This window comes from Gracilinanus agilis, chromosome 4 (assembly GCF_016433145.1).
Source record: "Gracilinanus agilis isolate LMUSP501 chromosome 4, AgileGrace, whole genome shotgun sequence".
NCBI classification, from domain to species: domain Eukaryota; kingdom Metazoa; phylum Chordata; class Mammalia; order Didelphimorphia; family Didelphidae; genus Gracilinanus; species Gracilinanus agilis.
Genome location: NC_058133.1, coordinates 145,351,816 through 145,368,541, shown reverse-complemented (window position 1 = coordinate 145,368,541; position 16,726 = coordinate 145,351,816). Strand labels below are relative to the sequence as shown.

Genomic DNA, 16,726 nt, shown 5'->3' with positions numbered 1-16,726 from the left:
TTCTTATATGTACACACAATAGTTATTTGCATGTTATCTCCTCCATTAGCTTGTGACCTTGGGAGCAAAGACTTTGTGTCCCCAGCATTTAGCATAGTGTCTGGCATTTAATAGGTTCTTAGTAAGTGCTTCTGGACCGGAAATTAAAATACGATTAACTTTAAAGAGAGTAATGGAATTCAATCCATAGTGCTTCCAATCCCTTATTCCACTCTAATATTGTTTATATAAGATCCAGTTCTATATTATCTTGTATCTTTTTTTACTTATACGTTCAAGAGTCTCTTTGTTGTTGTTTTTTAAATTCTTTTCCATTAAGTCAGTATTTTTTCTCTCTCCTTAAAAATGAACAGAGGTAGCTAGATGGCTCAGTGGATAGTCAGGCTTAGAGATAGGAGATTTTGGCCTCACACTCTTCCCAGCTGTGTGACCCTGGGAAAGTCACTTAAGCCCAGTAGCCTAGCTCTTATTGCTCTTCTGCCTTAAAACTGATTCTTCTTTTTTTATTTCTAAGACAGGAGGTAAAAGTTTGTTTTTTAAAGAATGAACAAAGATGCCTCTAAATATTGTTTTTAATAGTTATAATTTTTGTTACTGTTCGTTATGATATTTGTAAAGCAACTACTCTATTTGTCTTTTTGTTTCTCTGTGTGTGTGTGTGTGTGTATATATATATATATATATATATATATATATATATATATGGAGAGAGAGAGAGAGAGAGAGACAGACAGACAGACAGACTTCCAGTTTCCAGGGCATGTTATTTTGAGCTCTTTGCTTTTTTAAATATATATTCTATTCCCTTCTTCAATTTCCTCAGACTACAGAATAATCTCTGTCATTCAAATTCATTTCCTTGATATTTAAAGTTCTTTCTACTGTCTGATGTCAAATTTTTTGTTATTTAAAATGAAAATTTTACTATGTCTTAAAGTTTGAAACTCAAGAATTTTTCTGCATTTTTTCTAACCTAATAATTTAGTTTTTTTAATTCTGCATTGAGAATTGTACTTTCTTACTTGTGTTCATTCTTCATTTTTTAAATTTCTCTTAACCTGTTATAGAACTTCTGGCTGTTCCATGCTTTTTTGGAAAAATGAAAATTTTTAAGAAAAATGAAAATAATCCTATGATTTCTGAAATGCAGAATCCTATAAGACCCCCCCCATCTTACAGGATTCTGCATTTCAGAAATCATAAGATTATTTTCATTTTTCTTATAATAATTGTTTGAAGCAAAGAATTATAATAGCTTGCTTGCTTCTGTGGTATCTTCCTAATGTGAAAGAAGTGAGTAAAAAGTAGACACCCTGTAAAGAACTTGAGGGAGGACGTAGATTAGAGAGACTCACACACATGGTATACAGACATGAATTGTTTGAGATCTTCCCAGGATGAGTTCAAAGAACTCTTTAGTACTTGAATTAATAGAGACAACTGTTGCTAGATGATAGCAGACCAACTGACATAGCAAAAGAGATCATGATGCTGTCAAGAGTGCTGGAATTGAAATTAAAAGCTCAAGTACTAACTCTCCTACTTTTTTGCCTCATTCTGCAATTTATTGTCTGATCTTTCACAAGTAGGTTTACATAGCCAATTCTCTATCTATTCCTATGTAATATAATGGAGTTTGACTGGACCACCTCTGGGGACCTTTCATATTTTAAATTTATAATTCTATTACAAGATATCACTACACAATAGAGCTAAATATGTAGATTTAAAACAATGGAGTCGATATAAAATTAAGAGATTATGGTAAAGGTAGAACATATGCACAATTTGAGATAATTGGGATAAATGAATTCTAAGTGGCACCAATTTCAATAGTATTTAGAACTTATTACTAATGAATGGTAGAAGTATGTTGGAAGCAAATGTTGTAAAAGTTGAAGAGTGTAAATAAATTGTGAACTCAATATAACAGAAAGTTCATTAATGTATATCTCAGTGTCTTCAGTGAGAATTATAGGAGAAAGGGTGCAGAGAGAAAATGCGAGCCAGATGTGATTTCATTAGGCAAAACAAAAGTATTATTGACAATGATAAACAATAGAAATGGCAATGTGAATAGGACAGAATGAAATTCAAAAAAAAGATTAGTTATTGAATAATAGAAATAGGACAGGGAACTAAAAGTCCCATTGTGAAGCAAGAAGTAAGCAGAAAACTCTTGAAGAAAATGGGAAAAGGTAAAGAAAGCATTGCTGGGGAAATCCTCGCATCTGGACAAAACCAGGTTTTAGTTAAGGCAAGAATATGGGAAGATTGCTTAAGGCAAAGATTAAGGTTATATGAGAGATATGTTATAGTGGAGAAGAGGATGAATGAGAGATGAAATACGTTCATTTTGTTTACTTAACCTTAGAGAAGTATTCTTTCTCCCTGGCGTCAGTCTATTTTTCAAGAATTCTAAAAATCTCAGTAGGCTGTTATCACAGAATGGAGGAGCAAATTTCCTTCCCCAAAGTAATGGAGTTTCAAGTTTTCTAAAATAGTTGGATTCTACACCTGAGAATTTGGTTAGATTGCAAGTACTTCTCATGCTCACACTCATTACAAGACTTCATGTTTCCTCTTATAGAGAAGTTATTCCACTCAGGACAACAGTGTTATGCAGTATTCAACATGCCAGGCATACCTCACAGACATGGTTGGGCCACTAAAATAAAGTTTTATCTAGACTTTAAAAGTACATTTAATAAACACCAACTGTCTCTGATGATTTAAAAAAATTGGGGGATGGGGGAGTAATGGGCTTGCAAAGTTCAAAGCCATTATTGAAATATGTTGTAATCATGCCTTCTTTTTGTATCATTAATGTTTGGAGGAGATTATTGGTTTGTTGGTTTGTTTTCCTGTCTTGACTTGCTGAAATTTGCCATGACTTTGTGGGGGATAGGGCAAAAACATAAACTTTATTCTCCAGATAGAGATATCTACAGAGAAACGTGAACTGAGTTCACAGCAAAAAGGGAGAAGACTCGGCTCTACTGAGATGCTGAATTTTTCGTGACTCTTGCTATTATGCAACCCTATGTCTCAATTGTAATATCTTCATAGTGAATATCTCTGCTTAAAGGAAAACTTTTCCGTAACTTTCCTTATCCAGTCAGTTACTAAGCTTTGTGCAGGCTTCCTCTCTTGCATCAATCTATCTCCAATCTCAGACTATAGAACAGTTCCAGAAGACTCTTTTCCTACCTGGACAATTGTAACAGCCTCCCAATTAGTTTTCCTGCTTTCACTTTCTTCCTCCTCTAATATATTCTCTACATAGCTGCAAAATTAATTCCTAAAATATACCTCTGACCATGTTTCATACCCCTTCCTAACATACTCAGAAAATTTCAGTTTTTTTTTCTCATTACATCTAATATAAAATATAGAATCACCATGACATCTACTACCCCTATAATCTGGCTCCTAACTACCTTTTCCATTCTTTAATATTACTGCCGTTCACACACTCTACATTCCAGTCAAATGGGACTGCTGCGACTTCCCTGTGCTCATAATATTCTATTTCCTGCCTTTGTGCATTTTGCATGAGTGATGTCAAGCCTAGAATGCTCTTCATTTATCCCCTTCTATCTCATAGAAATCATATTTTCCTTAAAAGCACAGGTTAGAAGGCATCTTCCACCAATACAAAATATTTCCTAATAGTCCCTCTCACAAATAATTAGCTGCTTCTCTTCTTCTTGATACTTTCTTTCTATGTTGCATTCCTTCAAAAGTACAAAAACTCCTTGAATAGATCTGTTTCATTTTGTCTTTTTAATTCCCTAGACAGTGCAGTACATATAGAAGGCACCTTATAAATGTTTTTTAGATTAAACTATGTAACTTAATGTGAAACATAAGGTTAAACAAAAATGACTGATATTTTGTACCACCTTCTTAGTGAAGAAATGAAAGCTTTGGTTATTATTATGATCACTCATGAGGGGCATTCTATGTTAGCTTTCTTATGGGGACTTTGTTGTCAGTGGAACTCAAAGAATACTAATAACTTGTATATACTTATACTTTCCACCTATTGATCCCCCAAAGTAGAACAAATGAGGCATTTTTGCTTCATTTTTATCGATTTCCTCTGCCTGCTTATTTGTCAATTTCCAATAATATCTGAAGGAGACAGCTAGCTGGGATAGAGGAGTGAGTACCTGGGCTGAAGTCTGAAAGATTTATTTTCCTGAATTCAAATATGACCTCAGACACTAGCTGTGTGATTGTGCATAAGTTGCTTAACCCTGTTTGCCTCAATTTCCTCATCTGTAAAATGAACTGGAAAAGAAAATAGCAAAATCTTCCAATATCTTTGCTAAGAAAGCCCCAAATGGGGTCCCAAAGAGTGGGATACAACTGAATGATAGAACAAACAACAAAATAATATCTGAATAGCTGAGTACCACTAAATATAAAGAATGAGAACTTTATCTCCCAGTAAACCTCTCTAAAACCATGGTTTTTAGGAATATACTATTTCTAGAAGTGCCCTTAGTACCCAAATACATTTAGAGGCACATAGGATGCTTGCCATACCCAAGAAAGTTTCTATGCCTTTTTAATATGAACTCTTAGAGAATAAATCTACAAACATTTTAAGGATTTATTCTATACAATTCATAAAGAAAGAAATTTAACAGAAGCCTTTAACATTGTAAATGATAATTTAGGCATCCTTTGGGCTATCTCATAAATGTAATCTTCCTAAGGAATATGTCATTTTGGTAACAATTTCAGGACCTGTGTAGCACTGATTAAAATTTCCAATGTTCTGAAAGGCTAATATAGCATAAGTTCCTTAATATTTGTAGGGTCTCCTCCCTCTGGAGTATTAAGGGAGTATACTCTAGATGCCTTATTTCCCAATTTTTTAAATTAACATTTATCCATTAAAATTTGAGCCCTCAATTTTCTCCTATCCCATCTTCTCTTCCCATATCCATTAATAAGGTAAGCAATAGGATAATAAATACATGTGCATATATATAGTCATATAAAACATTACCCTTTTATGCCCTGTTGCAAAAACGCACACAAATATAAGAAAATTACAATGAAAAGAGTATCCAGCTGTCTTTCAGAGTTGATCATCCTTACAATATTTTTCTTACTGTACACAATATTTTCTGGAGTTCTAGCTCTAGCTCTGCAACTAAATAGTTATGTTGCTTCTGGTGAGTCTAACAATATTTTTGTTCTTCAGCTTCCTAAAATTATTTCATGAAAATAACAACAAATTTATTATCTACCTCATGTAACATTTTGACATTGTGACAATGATAAAAAAGACCTCATAATAATAGCATTTTAACAGTTGCAAAGTACTTTGTAGACATCCCATTTTATTCTCACAAGTATTATAGAAGAATCATTCTATTTTTATCTACATTTTTAAAGATGAAGAAATTGAGGCAAAGAAAAATTGCATTATTTGGCCAATGTAACCCAGCTAGTAAATGTCTGCAGTCAGATCTGAATTCAAGTCTTCCTGACTCCAAATCTAAAACTCTCTCTCTTATATATCTATCCACCATATCTGTCTCTAACATAAGGGAACTTTTAAAAGTTAAAAGCAATATTCATACATATGGTATTCGTGTTGTCATCCTAATTATCTTCATTATTTATATGAGGATTATGGTGACAACAACTTATTAACCTTAAAATTCAGTACTCCCAAAGCCAATCCAAGAATAATAAAGAATGAAGCTTCGTTATTAATTTAAAATTGTCAAGCAAACACAATCAATGCCAACTTTTTTAGGTGTAAAGTTCAGTTGCTAGTGAGCAACAAAACACCCTGAGAGGCCAAAGATGGCATATTCCAAGTGGGTTAAGCCACAGCCACAACTTTGATTCCTGTGCTATCTCATACCCTAGTGGAGACACAAGGGCACATTGGTCATAAGCTATCCCATCATCTGATAAAATCCCTTGCTTTCCCCTAAATGGATATTTTATCTCCATGTGCTTCCATGACACTGCTCTCTCCTAGTTCTTTTCCTACTTTGGACTATTCCTGGAAAAATTCCTCACTGTTTCTCTCTCTCAAGTTTCTCTCCTTATTTCTCTTTCTTTTCTTCTAAGCAGTTTCATCCATTCTTAAGCCATTTGTTTCTACTTTTGTAGATCCCTCTTAAATATCTCTACCTTATACTCTCCTCAGACCAGCAGCCCTATATTTTCCCATGCCTACTAAAGAACAATCTCTCTAAATTCTGCTATCACCCTGGTCTCAACTTGTACACAACTGAACTCACCATCATTCTCCTCTCAAACATTATTCCTCTGCTTCTTTATCACAATAATTGATTTAGAATGGACCTTGGAACCTTGAACAAGAATCCTGTCCATTATATAAATTACAAGTAGTCATCCTGCCTTTTCCTGAAGACTTCTAGTGAGGGGGACCTGACAATAAAGAGGTCCTTTCCACTTCTTACAGCCATTTTGCTTTGGATACCTCTTAGGAAAATTCTCCTTATAGCAAGCCTATATTTCCATCTTTGTAATTTTCTCTGGAGCCAACAAGGCTAATTGGTCTTTCACATGACAGCACGCAAGAAGACAAAAATTTTGTTCCTCCTAGCTCCTCTCTTCTCCAAGGTAAGCATTTTTCAAATGATGCTCAGCTGGCACAATCTCAAGATCTTTGAGTGTCCTGGTTGCCCTCCTCTGCAAATTCTCTATGTTCTTCCTAAAATTCTGAATCCAGAATTAAGTGTAGTGCTATATATGTAGTATGACCAGGACAGAGAATAGCAAGACTCTCTTTAGTCCTGATGATGGCACCACCACCTTCCCAGTTTCCTAATTTCTAACCTCTTCAATAATTTCCCCTCTCCCTTATTCCCCATATATTCAGTCAACTGCCAAGTACTTTGTTATTCCACTTCTGTAATACCTTTAGCAATTCTTATCATTCCCATGGCATCCATCTTAATTCACATTCTCATTTCCTTGGACTCTAAAGTGATCTTTCTACCTCCTGTCAATCCTCTTATAATTCATCCTTTGTATGACTAACTAGGTAATCTTTTTAATGGTTTGTTATGATCATGTTTTTATTCCCCTAAAAAATCATGCAGTAATTCCCTGATTACCTTCCAAATAAAGTTTAAACTCCTTATCCTGGCATTCTAGTCCTTGTGCAATCTGGCTTCTACATACCATTTCCAAACTAGTTTCATAGGTAACTCATTCTCATGTTCAATGTTCTAGCCACTTTGAAGTTCTCTCTGTCCAGCACTATAAATCTTACTCTCCCTCATCTGGATCTTTTCTCATGCTATCTCCCATACCTGAAATGTGCTCCCTTAATTCCCTCCCCATGTATTTACCTCTTGAATTCCCTCCCTCCCTCAAGGACCAATCAGGCCCACCACCTACTCAAAGCCTTCCTTAACTCCCTCATTACTCATTCCCAGCTGAAACTAATATCCCTCTTCAGAGTATTCATAATACTTTGGATATAGTTCTTTCTACCTTATATACTAATTATCTGTGAGTACAGGATTGAAGTACAGGATTCAAGCCAAGAGGTCACCGACTCTGACAGAAGAGGGGAAAAATCTCCGAGTTTAGATGATTTGTCCAGTCACATAGATATTACACCAGCATGGCTGGGATCATAAGGTCCTTAACGTCAGGACCTGTGTTTTATTTCATTCCTATATCTGCTAGTCCCTTTAGCATCGGGTCAGTGTGAGTCAAAATTAGCCAATGATCTATTCCTTCATCTCCATAAACTTGAGGGCCCCACAATGCATAATCATAATTCAGATTTAGATATGTGATACTAACTGTGTTCTTAACTAGAGATATATTATTGTTGGGTTTTGTTGGTGGATTTTATTTTTCAGTAAAATAAGTTCCTCCCACATAGAGAAATGAGGTGAAAGGAGCTGATATTATACTTCATTGCCCCTTTTATGGTTTGTTAACTACTGTGAGAATACTAATGCCCTTAAGGTGTAAATAAAGTAGTTCATCATTTTAACAGAACAAAAATACCATTCTACCCTAATATCATTCTAAGACCCACTGATTTTCTGTTGCCTGAAGGGAAGTGGTGGGTATAAGAGTATCCTTTGTGCTCTTTAGTAAATGATGGACAGACAACCCCTGAAGGTCTTTTAAATAATGGGGGAAGGGGAAACCTTTATTTTCCTTTGTTGAAGCAATAAAATTTGTTATACTTAAAATAAGTTTCTAATGAGATGGAAGAAGGAGGTAAATTTGAGGAAGATGATTTAGGATTCCAAAAATTGCAGTTGCTTGTGGAAGGTTTTTACTGAAAATAAATCTTCTCTCTTGGGACTTGAGTTTGTTCTGAAGAATAATATTACAAAATCCAACGCTGCACAATAAAAAAGGCAAAAGCAAGGGAAGATTGATGATGATGATTCTTGGCAGTTCATTTAAACTGGTATGTTCACTTGGCCTTGTTTTTCATACTGAGATGCTTTATGTTCTTATTTCTGCCTATATGAACTAAATTGAGTTAAACATGTATAATCTTTGCTCTATGAAAAAAATCCTCATTCAGGATCTTGTGATTCTTTGAATGATCAGGCAAGATAGTGAAATGGGAGACGGGAGAAAAGAGGAAAATAAAGATACTCAAAGGCCTTTGTAGACACACTCAGGAGAAAGACTGATTAAAATGAATTGTTAGCCAAATGAGAGGCTCCTCTGATCTTAGATATGTTAAAAATAAATGACCTCCCAAGATCCCTTGTTCTTTGGGGCCCCATCCACTAGCAGAAATATAGTAATGCTTGAATTAGTCTGATCTGCCACGTTAACAGCAGAACTAGAGAGGGAGGAACTTGGTCCCAAGGCCCCTTTGGCATCAGAATCAGTGAGAGAGGAAATTAATAAATGGTCTATTCCTCCCTGTGCATGGACTTGGGGGCCCCATAAAGTGTAAGGATGATTCAGATTTAAATGTGTGATAATAGCTGTATTTATAGCTATAAGATGTATTTAGTGGTGGGTTTTGTTTAGGGATTTTATTTTTTCTGGATGATAAATTTTTGTGAGTTTTTTTCCCCCTTCTTCATCATACATCTCCCTTTTTTAGTCTTGGACTCTTATTGCCTGAGTGTTGGCAAGTCAAGGGTCAGGGCTCAAAGTTACATCTGTATTGTTGTTGTTGTTAATATTCATTTGTGATATGACTGAAAATAACTTACTCCTCTCTCCCTTTTATAACAAATGAAGTGAGAGGGAATCTCCTGGAATGGACTACTTTAAATTTCATATCAGAAACAATAACAAAATAAACAACATGGCTGAAAAGGAATGGGTAAAAACACCTTTTAGGACATCATAATAAAAGCTAGCATTTACATAGCACTTTAAAGTCTACAAAGTACTTTTTAAAGTATTAACAATCTGATCCTCACAATAACACTTTAAGGAAGTTAACAATAACTTTTAAGGAAGTTATTCTCAGTTTACAAATGAAGCCGATTGAGGTCAAGTGGCTTGTCCAAGGCTAGTAAATGTATAAGGCAAGAATCAAATTCATGTCTTGCTGAAGTTCAGCTTTCTAGCCATCTCACCACCTAGCTAACTACTTCTCACAATTTAAAAGTATTTTACCAAAGAGACCTATAATCTCTTTTTTTTAATTCTTCATTTACATGAAATAAAAATGTCTCTTTAACTTTCTTTTTAAGGAGTTTCCTGATTACACTAAACTATGAGTAGCAGCAAAGGTAAAGAAGACTTTTTCCATGCCCTGTTCTGCAACAAATAAAAGATGAGGCCAGACAGATGTTCTGTAACTTAAAATGTTTCTCCAGAAGAGCAAGACAAGCTGTCCTCCCTCAAATTAGAAAGGATAAGTAGGCCACCTAGAAGAAAAACAGAATTGAAAGTTACCTGCTTTCCCTGTTCTTATGATGCTAAATTAAAGGGAGGAATTAGGAGTGTGGTAAATTGAGTAAGAAGGATACTTGTCATTCACTCAACACACTTTTAAAATGCCTACTACATGTCAGAAACTGTGCTAAACATCATGGAAAAAAGACAAAGTAATATTTTGTCTTGAACAGTTTATGTCTTATTGGAGAAATGTGCCCTGCTGTTTTTGTTTGGTTGAGTATGTACCTGAAGATGAATTCAAAACACTGAAGATAAAGTATTAACATATATAGTACCTTAGGCACAAAATTAGGACTTACTTTGGTTTATTATTATGGGAGGAAGTATGATGGAATGAAAGAGATTAGAGTTATCAATATGGAGTTACAGAAAAGAAATTCAGTGCTCTGTGATTAGGGAGAAGTCACTTAACTTCCCTCAGCATCAGTACATATGCTATGTTCACTACCTAAGCTTTTCAATTCTTGTTGTAAGAAATATAATTAAATCAATGCTATTGTTGCCACTAGAAAGGGCATGTTAGGGAAGACTTAATGGTCATCAAAGAACTTCTTAAACCAAAAAAGCCTTCCCTAGTCAACTCTGCCCTAAATTGCCCTAATCGCGTTGTCACTCCATAGTACATTATAAACTCCTTAAAATCAGTGACTTTACTGCCTTGCCTTGGCAATTATGTTTCTACTATAATTCTTGACACATAATAAGTGCTCAATAAATGACTTTTCTAGCAATCATTTCTTCCTTGTTTGAAGTATACTGCTCACATTCAGAGGTACATTTCAAATGCCCTTCGAGTGATGCTCAGTTTTAAAACTTTGAGACCTAGAACCATACTAATATGGTGTTGAAAAGATTTCCCTAGTTTTTGGAGGGAAGTTTGGCATCAGTAAAATAACTTTGCATTTTCCAGATGTAATCCAGTCTACTCTTTTCTTCTGTGGAACTAGAACCAATTCATTGTCCATATGTTATCTATCCAAAACTTTCTATATATCACTTACCATTACTATCTATGTGTGTATATTTAAAAGGAAGGAAGGAAAGAAGGGCAGGAATAGAGGAAATAAAGAAGGGAGAAAAAGAGACATATAGACAAGAAAAGAGACATAGAAAGAGGAATAAGCTCTAGATCATCCACTTGATGGCATATCAGTCTGCACACCAGATGTTTAATGACCATAGATTTAAATATATATATATATCCATATATATATATAATTTATCCATTTGAGTGTTTGGTGGATATGAAACTCTTTCAGGAGGCTCTGGAAAATAGAAACTTCTGGATAATTCTGAAATTTTTAGGGGATTCCTCCTTGGCTTGTACTCTATACTGTATATACTTTTATAAAAGTGGTAATTATCTTTCATGAATATATGACACACTATTTTAAGCCTCCTTTGATATCATCAGAATATTCTTCAATAAGATTATCCCTATTATCATTTTTGTGAAGTCTTCTATAATTTTGGCATATGCATGGCAGTTGGAAGAAAACCTTTAGGGCTTCATTTTGCACTAATTAATTTTTAATAAAGTACAAAAATAATCATAATAAGAACTTGAACTCAATAATATTCATAATCAATTCTATAAAGATAAAAATGTAGTCTATTTTGAAAACTCTTATTATTTTATTTTTATTATTGTTGTTTTTAATTCCTTTGTAAGGATATGTCTGATGCATATGCAAATTTTCTTTTAAAATAGAGGAGGGAGATTGGTATAGGCAGGCTGACTGGCAGGATTTAAACTACATTAAACTGCATTGCTAGCTATAACAATTATTTTAGCACTGATAAGGCCTCTCAGCCTTAATTATTGAATGACATCATCTCATAAACCATCAAGAATCAACAATAGCCTCTGAGCCAGGGAGGCTCTCAAAGTCTCCTGGGCTCAGCACCTAGAACAACTTTAAATTTAAATATTAGCATAACTTATTATATTTATTATTAGGCAAGATTAAATAGTGTTCACCTACTTCCCTTTCTCCCATCTCCCAGGTTACCTTCCTGTCAATTTACATAAACCCAGTTAATCTTCAAGCCTTTGATAGTCTTATTCAAGAGTTGATAGCTTACCTTATTGAAGACAACATCCTTTATAGATAATCGTAGCTATATTGTGGTAACTAGCCTAGCTGATCCAATCACATCTAGATCAAGCTGGTGCTAAACCAATAATTATTGTTAAGTTCCCAGGAAGTCAAGACCTACTTCCTAGTTGCTTTTAAGCCAATGGACATCTTGGAGCTGTTACTTAGGCACTAAGTCTGTCTTAGAATTCTAACACTTTTAGGTGACAGCTGGGTAGCTCAGTGGATTGAGAGCCAGGCCTAGAGATGGGAGGTCCTGGGTTCAAATCTTACCTCAGACACTTCCCAGCTGTGTGACCCTGGGCAAGTCACTTAACCTTCATTGCCTAACCCTTACCACTCTTCTGCCTTGGAGTCAACATACAGTATTGACTACAAGATGGAAGGTAAGGGTTTAAGAAACAAAAAAGAATTCTAACACTTTTCAGTGAAGCTTTGCCAGTCTGTTGTGGGAAGCAAACCTCTGCTCCCCATTTCTTAGCCAAATAACAGTGCTTCTCTGAATTATTAAGTAATAGGACCTTAACCCCCACCTGCTGTTCATAACATCAGCTATGTTATGAAAGAATCTCTTAATGTGCATATAGAGTAAATCTTGTCTATGTATGATTGCTCTGTTCCAACTAATTTCTCATTTCTTTCTAATCATTTGATCTTTATGACCTGTGTGATCTTCGGCAAGTTATTTAACCTACTGGGGTCTCAGTTTCCTCATCTGTAAAATGAATTGGATAAATTAAATGACTTTTGACGTTCCATCTAGTGCTAGATCTGTGATCTTGAGAGTTTTTTTTAATGTCATTGCTATTTTCTCTATAATCATATTTGAGATTGTAATGCTAGTTTACTATAAAAGTCACCGCATATCTTTTCTCTATTCCATCTTTTTCTTGTCCTCCTGCCAATTTTATCTGTTAAAACCTTCATAATGATTTTTCTTAGTTTGATAAGACTACTTACTATAAACTAGTTTTTGCCTCTATAACTGCTTCCCGGAGAGCTAGGCGGCAGAGTACATAAAGTGTCAGCCCTGGAGTCAAGAAGACTCATCTTTCTTAGATCAAATCTGCCCTCAGATTAATATATCAGTTGTGTTTTAATAGAGTACTGGTTAGAAGACAAAATTAGAGGGGATGAAATTAGCTCCTCGGGGAATGGAGAGGTAGAGATCCAGTATAACCTTCCTGGAAGAGGCTGCTGAATAATAAAGGAAGTCAAAGCTTCTAAGAGTCAGAAGTGAAGGTCACAAAGACACAGAAAACTGAAACAACTAAGTGACTTCCTATTATTTTTAACTGCTAATAAATATCCACCATCTTTTATAAGATCTTAAAAATAAGCCTGTTATTTAAGTTATCTTTTTTGGTTGCCACATCTTTCTACTTTCAAGTAAAGTATTGGATGACTGAAGAAGAATTCTTAGTTTTAGATTGTGTAACTACCACTAGAATGAGGACAACATGATAAGCAAATCTCATTGGATATGAACAATACCCATATATAAAGATTTTAATTATATTAATAAGATTGAATGATGTTAAGCTTAAGCCATGATGGAATAAATTCCACTATCTGGGTGACTAGAATGAGAACTAAACCTGCAGTATTGCCTATTTTAAGTCATTCTTTCTGAAGTGATTCCAGATTTAGAGATCTAGTGAAATTGAAGAGATTATGTAATAGCATTGAATTTAAGCCTAACTTCATGAATATTTGTTTTCCAAACCAATTCAATAAATTGAATAGAGTATACTCAGAATATGTTACCAATTATTCTTGAGCATCTTATTCATTGCTTTTGTTAGTATGGTTGTATGTGCATTACCCATGTGTATAAAACATATGTCTTAAATACCAATAATCATCTAACTCTTTCTTGAGTGAATCTTGATCATCTAATCAATTTACATAAATATGATTCTTGTTATAAAACCAGGTATTAAGACAGGAATCAAAGTAATGAGGATCAACTATGAAAGACAAGGATAAAGGATCCTAAAAAGGACTAATTAAGTCTAGTATGCTTTGTTCTTCATGGCAACTAAGTTTAATTTTCATTATATTTGTTGCAATTTTGTGAATGTATCTTCTATTCCCAAGTCACTCTTAATGCCTAGAATTACCTCTAAAGATTACAGGGAGACAGTAATAGTTCTGAAAAGGACAATAATAGTTCTAAAATGGGACACCAAAAATGAATTCTTATAGCACATGGTGTTATTCTTACTGGAGAAAAAGCTACTTCTTTTGAAAATCAGTCCTGCAACTCAGTTGCCTCTGCCCTGCTATAAGTACTTTCATACTACAAGGACTGGGAGTTGCTTCCCTTGAGAACACCAAGGTTATTCCTGAAATGCCTTCATGTTTTACACCATTTTTTCTAGAATCTCTATCATGAAACTTTTTCAGGTACTTTGAGAAGAGTGGGGGTGGGGGTGGGAATAGGACACATCGTAATTTGATAATTCTTTCCTAACACCCTCAAGTGATAGGACGATGTCAAGTTTTGCTTGTGTGAAATTGCTTATATTAGTCAACGTTTTTTTTCCTGAGTTCCTCCACAGAAATATCAATTAAAAATCAGGGCTCTCTTTATTGAGTCTGGAGCCATTTATCAGTTGTATTTATTTATTTTAAATTTATTTTTCATTACCATTTCATCTTAATTGTCTAGGAGTATCATAAATTTAATAACACAAAGTCCTTTCTTTTGATTAAGTAATGACTACTTTAAAGGGATTGATTTAAGCAAATTAATAACATGTCAGTAAGCAATGTGATCATATACTCATAGAAAACATTCTTGATGAAATGATTTGGGTTTAGAAAGAAGCTTCAGGAAATGTGAAATATATCTTTCATATAATTTCCTTAAGTTTATTGTTATTGTTGTTTTACTTAGGTAACAGACTAATTAGCATAATTTCATAACGTTATTTGAAAAGGATCAACCTTACTATGTCTTCTGTTAATGCATTGCTACCGCTAGATTTCTAAAAAAGACTAATTTAGTACATATACATATATATATAATAATTGCAACAATAACTTCTGGACAATATAAGGAAAGTTATCAGTTTTCTTCACATACTAGAAGCAAATTCTTACATCATTAATGTAGCTAATAGTAGCTGAAGTTTCATATACTGTATTCCATTCACATTTTGTTCTATATAAGGATTCATTTACTTTGCTGGATTGCATATCTTAATAGAATAAATTGGGAGAAATAATGTGCAATCTCTGAGCTCTAAACATTTGTTTACAGCCCCGGTAATGAGGGTTATTATTTCTTTTGAAAGACACGAAAGCTGATGGCCCCGGGAATCTTGGAGTCAAAAGCTAACCAAAAGCAAAGTTCAAAGAAAATAATATATTGCTATGTACATTGCCATACAGCAAACAGGAGCAGCTAGAGAGTAATTATATTCTATTTTAATTATAGTTTTTTAAATATCACAAATTCTATGACATGTGACCATATCAGAGGATTCATTATTTATAACAATGAGGACCAGATTTATTTGTAAAGCAAACAGAATTTCATTTATATTTTTATGTTCTATCATTTTTTAGAGGAGGCAATTAACAATGAAAGGGCAATATTTCTACAAATGCAAATATGTGCATTGACTTTCCTCTCTCATCTGTAATTGCCTAGTCACCCCATCATCATATTAATCAATCATCAACATTAAGTATTAAATAATCTCTTATATAAAAAAACCAAAATAATCTCAATGATGAAGAAGCTTATACTTTAGTTAAGAAATCTATTTGAATATATTACAGCATATATTAGAATATACCAAATAAATAGAATATTATTTGGAAGCTAACATAAAAGGGGATGGTATTAGCTGCTAGTGGGATGGGAGAGATGGAGAACCTGAATAGCCTTCTTGAAAGAAATAGGCTGAAGGGAGCGGCTGGGTAGCTCAGTAGATTGAGATCCAGGCCTGTCTGTCATAGGTGATAAGCCCCTAGACAAGAGGTAGTATTTCTAATTTCTACTTAGACTGAATAAAATAGAATGCTACCACATCGAATAGAGTTAGAATTTGGAAATGTATTGTTGATAACTAATGTTCTACTTTCTGAATAAATGTATTTGCCAATACCTTATATCAGACATGTTAGTAGGTGATATGAATCAAATCTTGTCATTTCAGCATTATGTTGACTATATAAGCAGCAATACCAATCATTTTATCATAAAAGCTATGGTTACAGATTCACTATACTTGTGGCAATATGATAGGCCCCGTATGATCTATTATGTGAGAAAGTGCATAAACTTAACCTGTGATGCCTTGTTTGATTTTTCATCTGGGGACCAGTGAACCTAATATTGTACATTAATATAAACTTAATATGAATGAAAAAAATTATTAATCTTTTTAGTAATGTGGTAAGCACGATGCTAAGCTCTGCGGATACAGTAACATAAGGGGAGTTTCATCCTTCAGAAGCTCCTCACAGTGACTAGGGAAGGATATTTTGGTTTAAAAAGTTTGGATAGTGGATAGAGCCATAGAACAGTAGACCAATACACCCTTTCCAAGAGCAATGGTAGTATTTATTTGATTTTAGTTCTAGAATTGGAAAGGGGATAGTCATTTGGAGCGTTGACTAACTACTCCATACTGACTGCTGAAAAGTTGGTTGCCTTGTAAGTACAAGGTCTAGGGTAAATGTCCATAATTATATTGATT

The 16,726-nt window shown here is 34.2% G+C and overlaps 1 protein-coding gene across 2 annotated transcripts in view; it reads left to right on the top strand.

The window, feature by feature from the left end:
- FMN2 (formin 2) overlaps window positions 1-16,726 on the top strand; it is a 453,830-nt gene that overhangs the window by 389,945 nt on the left and 47,159 nt on the right. The gene's annotated exons all lie outside the window — the stretch shown is intronic.